The following is a 10,710-nucleotide window of genomic DNA, read 5'->3' on the forward strand; positions in this document are numbered from 1 at the left end:
GGTCTGAATTTTGTTGGGACATAGGAGCTGCTGAAGTTGAAGCCAAGGCCTCAAAATTCCAATCTGTAATGCTGTCTCCCACACGCAGGTTTCCAGATGCAACGGGATCTGGGCCCACGATTGCTAGCAGAATAATTTCCTTCGCAGTCACTGCTGTCCCTACTGTGGGCAAGGACATTAGTGCCGAGATGGGGAAAAAATTTGATTTTAATGCAAGCCCCAGTAATCAGCTATTTGTGATGGAATTTTCTCTGTCCTGGTCTCCGAGGGATGAGAAGCAAGCAGAGAGGGAAGCAGGGTCAGAAATTAGTATGCAGAAATATCTGATCAGCCAAAGTAATTTTCTTTAATAATCGTATTCATACTGGCTGCTCTTCGCTCACTAGAAGAATTAAGTATTTAATAGTAATATATTTCATCTGGCAGCAGTTCCGTTTCGTTAGGAGCTGTGATGCCTCGTTGGGGTGGAGGGGGAGAGCTCAGAGGGAGGGTGGGTGGGTAGGTGGGTGGCTGAATAGGTGGGGAAAGGCAGGGAGGAGAGGAGGGGCTGAAATGAGAAGAAACTAACAGGAGAACAAAGCTTTGCTAGCACTGCCTGAGAGATGTATCCTCCAGCTTGGGTGGTGAAAAAGATGACAAGACTCCTGCACCTTTAATAATTGTGGAGAAGAGGGAATTTAAGCAGGTACAGCTTGTCATTCCCACTTCCACACAACAATTAAAGGTACAGGAGCCCTCTCCTATTCTGCACAGGGTCATTCTACCTGCAGCAATACCCATTGACAGTCACAGAATTTGTTAACCCCCACCATATGTGCTCAGGTTCAGCACTGCACTTTGCACGGAATGATGTCTGCTTGGATCGTTGTACATCGCTTGTCTGTCTGATCTGGCAGCTTACAGCACACACTCGTATATTCAGAAATAAGTCCTATAGAGTTCAATGGGGCTTACTCCTAGTTACATAGCTTTAGGATTGCGGCCCTAATCTCTTAACTTTGCTAGTGAACTTCTGAACATTTTGATGTTTGGCGAATGGCATCCCTTGTGATAATTAAAATGCACACTGCTTTGACACCTAAATGTGGAAGCATCTGAGCAAAGGGTGATGAATCTGTGGGCTTCTAGTTGTTGGGGGGCTTCAACTCCCGTCAGCCCCAGCCAGTGCAGCCAGTTGTCAGAGATAATGGGAGTTGAGTCCTATAACATCTGGAGGGCCCCATATTACCCAGCCCTGGTTTAAGTGTGCAACATGTCAGCCATGTATACAACAGTCAAATAGATGCTTGAGACCTTATTTCTGAGACTGGAGATGATACATTGCTTAAGCTTGACTGAACTGAAAATGGCTTAGCTTACTTGTTTTCATCTGACAACTGTTGAAGGTCAGAAATATTTCACTGTGATCAAATTAATTTGCAAGCACTGTGTACATTTAACGTTATGGATTTACAAAACTTGTCAGAGGCATTCCCATTTAAAATTAGTCTTATGTTTTTAAATCTGTAGTGGATTTTCATGGAAAATCTTTTGCTTACAACAAATAAAAGAAAAAAGAGGGCAGCACCAAAAATAGAGCAAATAATAATAATAATTACCTAGATGTCTTTGTGCGTATACTGTGGATCAGTGGGGCACTAAGTAATGCCTTTGGTAAATTGAAAGCTACATTATTATTGTTGTTAAAAACATTTATATACTACCCTTCATTTTAAAAAATCTCAGATTGGTATACAAGAAAATATCAGAACAAAAATACTATAAAACCCCAAATTACAGTACATTAAAAACCAAATTGCAACAGTAACAACCACCCACAGTAGAAAAAACAAGTCAATAAAAGTCACCACTAAGAGCTAGGTAATAATAGACTTCCGGAGGCGGCGCGAAACGTGTAATGGCGGTCCTCTTTGCGCAGCAAAGAGGGGCTCCGCAGAAAAGGGTTGTTCGCTACGGCGAAGCGACGACCCATTAAGTTAAACCACGAGCAGAGCGAGCTCGTGGCCGTGGGATCCGGCGGGCACCGAGAGCGACCCCCAAAACGAAGAAGGGACCCCGTAAGGGGCTCCGGAAGCGCGGAGGGGAAGCGGTGCTGTGGATTCATCGCTCTTTCTGCGGGAGTGAAGCCGCGCAGCTGCTACCGATGAGCGCCGACCTTTCTTCCTTTACATTGGATTACAAAGTAACTACTCGTAAGTAGGATTTATTTGAGATTGGATTACAAATTCGTGAATTCGGCTGAAAGCGGGAGACGAGAAAAAGGAAGTCCGTCTCCCGGAGGTGCTTAATGATCAAAGGCAAAGAAACTGACAAGCTGGAAGCAGTACAAAAGGGCTTTTAAATGAGAGACAGCATACGTCTGGAGAAATTCGGAAATTGAAGGGAAAGGCAAGTTATCTTTATTTTTCTGTGACTGTGTCTATTTTACTTGGGGTTTCTTCTCCGCTAAAACTTTCAAAACTTTAAAGACTTGAAAATCCCTAGTCCCGGACTTTGCAGCGGGCAAAAAGTTGTGTTGTGGATACACTTACAAAGTTGAAACAGATATTTAGAGGCACTACCGGTGGATACAATTAAGCAACTGTATTTTGCACCTTTTAGGAAACTATTGTGGCAAAATTGAGAGGGCTCTGCAAGAAGGAAAAGTTCTTCTCTAAAGACATTTATTAATCTAACTAACTGTAGGAACTTTAATGGCGACGGAAACTTTGTTTCTTCTTTCATGAACTGAACAATACTCCCTCTAGTGGAGTTTGGGATTTACAATTTCCTGAGAACTGACTTTGTTTTGTCTCTCTGTGGTCTGGTGACTCACTCTGAGGCCTGTCTTTCCCATGGAACTTTGGACAGCTTGACCTTGAATCCAAAGACAGGTGTGGAATGAGTGTGGAATGAGTGGTAAACCAAAAACAAGAGCTGCGTCGAAAGCAGGGAAAGGCAAATTGGTACAAACAACTTTGGTTTCCCAGGGCCGTAGATCTTCAGTCCCTGCGGTATTACAGGCTGTACCATTACCAACAACCCCAGCTGAAGAACCAGAACAATTAACAAGTGAAGATATGGCAGCTGGGGGATCCAACATTCTTCTAGAGGAAATGCTACAACAATTTGCAATTTTGAACAAAAAAGTGGATGATCAAACTGCAAAAATTGACTTAGCCACATCTTCAATCAACAAACTTTCTGAACAGGTGGCTAAGCATTCACAAGATATTGGAAACCTAAAGGACGTTGTATCTGAAAATCGAAAATTGGCCGAGGCTGCGAATGAGAAAGTAGAAGCAGTAACTAAAGAAGTGGAGGAACTGAAAGGAGAGGTAAGGCCACTCCATAAACATATTACTGACCAGCAGGCCTATCTGTCTTTGGTGGAACTGCGAAACAGGGAAAATAATTTGAGATTACGCTCTATCCCAGAGATCGAGAAAGAGGACTTGACTGGCTTTTTGACAGAAGAATTCTCTAAATTCTGGGGTATAAACGAAGATACAGACTTTAAAATAACAACTGCATTTAGATTGGGAAGGGCTGCTGGGAAGGACAGACCTAGAGATTGTTTGATTATCTTAAGGACTAAGCAGGAGAGAGACAAGCTACTCGACCTACATTTCAATAAAGCACTTGAGATCCAGGACAGAAGAGCACAAATCTACAAGGACATACCTAAACAATTACTGGATCTAAGATCTAACTACACTGACCTAACTGGACTTTTGAGAGGCAACGGAATACCTTACAGGTGGGAGTTTCCACAAGGCCTTTCGTTCAAATACAAAGGAAAGAAGATAAAAATCAAAACGAAAGAGGATAGCCAGAAGTTCCTACACGACCACGGAGAAGATTTGCAGAAAGGAGCGGTAGCTATTTGGCCACCACCAGAGCTAGGAAAAGAGCCACCACCCTCGGATTTGGACAAAAAAGAAGACACCCAACAAGAGTAACAACAGATTGATACAGGATGTCTCTGCAGCTCTATAGTTGGAACATTAATGGCGCGAATTCCCCAGAAAAACGCAAAAGGATTTTCCATATATTAAAGAAAGAGAATTTGGACATAATTTGCTTGCAAGAAACTCATGTGACCAGGCTACACAGGAAGGTGTTAACAAATAAAAGATTAGGCCAAGAATTTATTTCATCAGATAGAGTTAAGAAGAGAGGCGTGGTGATTTACGCCAAAGAGAATCTATCACCAAAATTTTTGTTTAAAGATGAACAAGGAAGAATCCTGGCTATTGAAATTCTGACCCAAGGAGAAAAAGTTTTGATATTAGGAATCTATGCACCAAACGAGGGGAAATCAGAATTTTATAAGAAGCTGCATGAGACATTACTGGACTATCTGGACTACTCCAACATCATTATGATGGGAGATATGAATGGGGTCGTCTCTACTTTGATGGATAAGTCACAGAATCAGAATTTGACTAAAGACGGAAGACTACCAAAAACTTTCTTTGAACTAACTGACAATATGGACCTAATTGATTTATGGAGGACGAGAAACCCCCTAGGTAAAGAAGGAACCTTTTTTTCTGAGGCCCACCTGTCATGGACAAGAATCGACCAAATTTGGGCAACTAGAGGGCTGGCACCTAAGACTACAAAAATAGAAATCTGCCCAAAGACTTGCTCCGACCATAACGCTTTGAAAATGGAAATGAGATTTACTACTGCCGACTCCTTCAGATGGAAAATGAATGACAACCTGTTAAGAGATCAAGAGATCGTAAAGAAGGCCCAAAAAACTCTAAAGGACTATTTTGAAATCAACTTGAATACCTCGGTGGAAAAAAGAATTATCTGGGACGCAAGTAAAGCTGTTATGAGAGGGTTTCTGATACAACAGAATACAATCAAGAAAAAACTTTGGAATAGTAAAAAAGATAAGATATTGGAGAAGATAAGTGATGGAGAGAAAAAATTAAGAGTGAATCCAAAATCAAAAGAGATTTTAAGAGAAATCAAATTTCACCAGTCACAATATGCGAAATTGATTAACCAAGAAGTGGAATGGAAAATCAAACAAATGAAACAAAGATCTTTTGAATCTGCGAACAAATGTGGGAAACTGCTCGCTTGGCAGTTGAAAAAGAGACAAAAATTAAACTACGTTACCAACTTAGAAGTTGAAGGGAAAAACTTTCAGAAACCGGGAGAAATTAGAAAGTGTTTCCAGAAATATTTTAAAAAATTGTACACACAAGAACCCGAGGAGGCAACCGAGATAGAACAATTTTTGAAAGATAATGGCCTACCAAAATTATCTCAAGAGAAGAGATCAATCTTGAATTGTAAAATAACACAACAGGAAATCGAGGATGCCATTCAGAATATGCAATTAGGCAAATCTCCGGGCCCCGATGGACTTACCTCCAAATACTACAGGACTTTAAAAGACTATTTGATGCAACCATTAATGGAGGTTTGCAACCAGATTATGGGGGGAGGGAGGGCACCAGATACGTGGAAAGAAGCATTCATCACATTGATACCTAAAGTGGAAACTGAAAAGACTCAACTTAAGAACTATCGCCCCATCTCACTCCTAAATGTGGATTACAAAATATTTGCGGATGTCTTGGCTAACAGATTTAAAAAGGTATTAAATGCAGTAATCCATAAGGACCAAGCAGGCTTTCTCCCAGGTAGACATTTGTATGATAATACCAGGAACATTATCGATATTTTGGAACTTTTACAAACAAATATTAACACCAAAGCGGTGTTAATTTTTATTGACGCGGAGAAGGCCTTTGACAACATTTCTTGGAAATTTATGAAGAAAAACTTGGAAGGGATGGGAGTGGGAAGGGGGTTTGAGAATGGAATAGAGGCAATCTATTCTGAACAAAAAGCTAAGTTGATAGTGAACAATGTGGTGACAGAAGAACTTCATATTGAAAAAGGAACACGCCAGGGGTGCCCCCTATCCCCTCTGTTGTTTATTTCAGTCCTGGAGGTTTTGCTGAAAATGATAAGGGAGGATCGGCAGGTACAAGGAATACGGGTCGGAGCGAAACAATATAAACTAAAAGCATTTGCAGATGACTTAGTTTTAACATTACAGGAGCCAGAATCTAGCACAAAAAGAGTTTTGGAATTGATTCAGAAATTTGGTCGGGTGGCGGGTTTTAAGTTGAATAAACAAAAGACTAAGGTGTTAGGGAAAAACTTGACGGTTACTGAAACAGAGGGGTTTCAGAGGGAAACAGAACTAAACATTGTTAAAAAAGTGAAATACCTGGGGGTCAATCTGTCCTCCAAGAACTTGAATTTATTTAAAGACAATTATGAAAAATGTTGGTCAGAAGTTAAAAAAGATCTAGAAATCTGGTCAAGATTGAAACTATCCTTGTTAGGCCGAATTGCAGCTATAAAAATGAACGTTTTGCCAAAAATGTTGTTTTTGTTTCAGGCTTTGCAGATCGTAGACAGAGTGGATTGTTTTGGAAAGTGGCAGAAGGATATTTCTAAATTTGTCTGGCAGGGCAAAAAGCCCCGAATAAAGTTTAAAATATTAACTGATGCAAAGGAGAGAGGGGGGTTTGCCCTGCCGGACTTAAGGTTATATTATGAAGCTGCGGCCTTCTGCTGGATGAAAGATTGGATTTTATTGGAAAATACTGATGTCCTAGATCTGGAAGGCTTTAACAATTCGCTAGGTTGGCATGCGTATTTGTGGTATGACAAGGGGAAAACACATGGAATGTTTAAAAACCATATTGTCAGAAAAGCAATATTTATGGTCTGGAAAAAATACAAAGACTTATTGGAAAGTAAAACTCCGAGGTGGATTTCACCAATAGAGGCCAAAGCTCGGAAAACATCCAATATGGAGGCATATTGGCCGAAATATTGGGAAATAATAGAAAACATTGGAGGTAATTGGAGGTTGCAGAGCTTTGAAAAATTAAAGGATAAGGTGCAAAATTGGTTACATTATGCCCAAATTAATGAGGTTTTTAAGCAAGACAAAAAAATAGGATTCCAGGTGGAAAAATCGAAACTTGAGACAGAGTTGCTAGAACCAAAGACCAAGGTAATTTCGAGAATGTACAACTTGCTGCTTAAATGGAACACTCAGGATGAAATAGTTAAAACAGCCATGATAAAATGGGCTCAAGACATTGGTTACAATATCATGTCAGAAGACTGGGAAAAGTTATGGACCACCGGTATGAAGTTTACGGCATGTAATGCCTTGAAAGAAAACATTATGAAAATGGTATACAGGTGGTACATGACCCCAGTCAAACTCGCTAAGATATACCATTTGTCTGATAATAAATGTTGGAAATGTAAGGAGGCTGAAGGGACATTCTTTCACCTCTGGTGGACGTGCCCAAGATTGAAGGCCTTTTGGGAAATGATCTATAATGAGTTAAAGAAGGTGTTTAAGTACACCTTTCCCAAGAAACCAGAGGCCTTCCTTCTGGGCATTGTCGGCCAGAAGGTGTTAAAAAAGGATAGAACTTTCTTTATGTATGCTACAACTGCAGCAAGAATTCTTATCGCCAAGTATTGGAAGACCCAAGATTTGCCCACACTGGAGGAGTGGCAGACGCAACTGATGAACTACATGGAACTGGCTGAGATGACTGCAAGAATCCGGGACCTGGGAGAAGAGGCAATGGAGGAGGATTGGAAAAAATTCAAAGACTATTTGCAAAAGTATTATAAGTTGTATGAAACATAAGATGTCGTATGATTTAGAACGTTAGCCCCAGCAATGAAGTTTAATTATTTAGGAAATTGTTAACATTCGGGAAAGAACCAAAGTTTAAATGGGTTAAATGATATCAGGTTATATTTTTAGAGTAAACGGAGAACAAGAGATTTAAACTTAAATTGCAATTGAAAATATAAAGAAAAACACGAAATAAGGGTATAATTTGCTGATGACTTTATTATCAAGAATGCACTATGCGGGAGACGTGGGGAAGTCCAATGGAAATTTGAAATAAGTTATTGAAATGGATGTTATTTTCTGTTCTTTTTTCTTTTCTTTTCTTTTATTCTGTCTTTTCTTATTTGTAATTTGGAAAAATGTAATAAAAATTATTATAAAAAAAAAATAAGAGCTAGGTAATAATAATAATAATAACCGTTACTGCTTGGGTGAACACAGGTAGATCTTGAAAAGGCACCAAAACGGTGTCATAGATGATGCCAGCCTTACCTCATTGTACCAAGTAACTCTCATACATGCATGCTTAGCTCACATTTTGCACTGCAACTCAGCTGTTTTTGTATTAAAACTGGATAAACAAAATCACTCTCTCACATTGTGAAAATATAAAATGCTTTATTCCCTGGCACTGGTAGTAAACCAATAGGCAACTTCATGGGCTAAAAAGCAGCATGTCCAATTAGAGCAACACATGATTTTGTATGATTCCTTCTTGTACATTTTATCCCCCCGCTTCAGCAGAACTGATGACATACAATACATGCTTTCTGGTATATACCTGAAGGGGCCTATATATTTCTACACTTTTAGCAGCAGTTGTATATAGCTTGAGCTTGATCTGTTAGCTGAACTGAAATAAAACGAAATAATCCACCAGCTACAGTACCACACTGTTTTCAAGCTAAGGATAGACAGATAGGAGGAAAGACAACAGGTGGTTGTCCTGGTTTTAATAAGCAACTGAAACTAAATGGAAAGAAATTGTTTACCACTATGATGTACTCCTGAAGATGACATAGCATAGCATATACCTTGGGACTGCAACCAGTAGAGGGGGAATAGATGAGTAGCCAGTTAGGTTGCCAATGACTAATCCGGTAAATAAAAATTGCACCCTCTTGTCTGGGGTTGCCAGGAGAGAAGGATGTAAACCCCAAATACATTCCAGCCAAACTTTTCATTGCCATTATCCTTAGTGCAAATTCACATGAACAGCTGTAGCACCAGTGTCACATGAGGGTGATGGCACACTAAGTAGGAAATGCCTGGAAGGTGTGAGGGTGTCCACAACAATAAAGGGTCTGGAAACCAAGCCTTATGAGGAACGGTTGAGGAAGTTGGGTATGTTTAGCCTGGAAAAGAAGAGACTGAGAAGAGATAATAGAATCATAGAACTGCAGAGTTGGAAGGGACCCCAAGGGTCTTCTATTCCAACATTCTAGAAGACATCTGAAGGCAACCCTGTTTAGGGAAGCTTTTAATGTTTAATAGGTTATTGTATTTTAATATTCTGTTGGAAACCACCCAGAGTGGCTGGATAAACCCAGCCAGATGGGCGGGGTATAAATAATAAATTACTACTACTACTACTACTACTACTATTACTACATCTTGCAATGCACGAATCTTGCCTCCAGCTGGGTGGAGCCTGGTTCACTGTGCCAATAGCCATCTCCAAATATCTAAAGGTCTGTCAGATGGAGGATGGAACAAGCTTGGTTTCTCCTGCTCTGGAGGGTAAGACCCAAACCAATGGATTCAAGTTACAAGAAAGGAAATTCTGATGAAACATCAAGAAGAACTTTCTGACAGTAAGACCCTTGTGAAGTTGTGGACTTTCTTTCCTTGGAGGTTTTTAAGCAGAGGTTGGATGGCCATCTGTCATGGATGCTTTAGTTGAGCTTCCTGCATTGCAGGGGGCTGGACTAGATGACTCTCAGGGTCTCTTCCAAATCTACAATTCTGTGGTTCTATACTATCAGCATATATGCATGCCATACGGGTGGGGATTAAATCCTTAACAAGAGTTGTGCCATTTTGTAAAGTGCGTTTGCTGAAATGCAGATGGTCCATGCTGGTCTTTGGGCTGCTGCTGTGCTGATGAGTCTAAAGTGGAGCCGGGCTCCTGTCCCCTTGGTTTTGTTACCTGCCTGCACACCTTAGGCTGCTTCTCCATTCTAGGCAACCGGGCAGAAACAAAACACAAATGGAACCACAGCCATCTTTTGAAATCCACACTTTTCTAAATTTTGTAATGCAGTTTTCCCGTAATGTGTACAAAAACATGGAATGTGCACTGAATGCATTAGTGAAAGCAACACAAACGTGCATTATATTAATAAAAACTGATTTGCAAAAATATGTATATTAGGTGAAATGACATGAAAAAAGGTGCAAATGAGGAGAAACATGCTCTAAAATGCTGATGAATTTTCACAAGGACTTTCCAAAAAATCACAAACTGATATGGGAATGTCGAGGACTGAACTTAAGATTGCAAAATGAGAAAGTGAGAGAAACTGAAATTGACAGATTCGTCCACCTCTAGCAATGGGCAAGGCACAGATTCCACAGTCCATCCAGAGAGCTTCCATGTGAATGAAACCTTTGCAAAGGAAGGTCGTTCTTCAGATAGTGGCACATTTCTCTTAGATCCTTTTTGGCTCCATCGCCCTCAGATGCTCCAAAGACTCCTGCTTCCACAAAGAACTGCACCCAACAATCAGAGAATTGAAATTGCTTCTAGTAAATATGATGATAAAGCAAAATAAGAAAAGGTGTGTGCATGCTTAATTTGCATAATTTCTGCATCTTTAATAAACTCTCTTCCCTAGATGCAGAAATTGAGTTATTTTGACACAGGTTTTTAGTGGCTAGTTAACACAGACATAATTACGAGCTTAAGCAGCTCAGTAGTCACAATGTCAAGTACAGCTACTGATTATGCCACAGATGTCACATGGTATTGATAATATATCCTGATTGGATACACACGACAACAATACTTTGTCTCCAAC

Source organism: Podarcis vaucheri (genome assembly GCF_965113315.1).
Source record: "Podarcis vaucheri genome assembly, chromosome: 6".
Lineage (NCBI taxonomy): Eukaryota > Metazoa > Chordata > Lepidosauria > Squamata > Lacertidae > Podarcis > Podarcis vaucheri.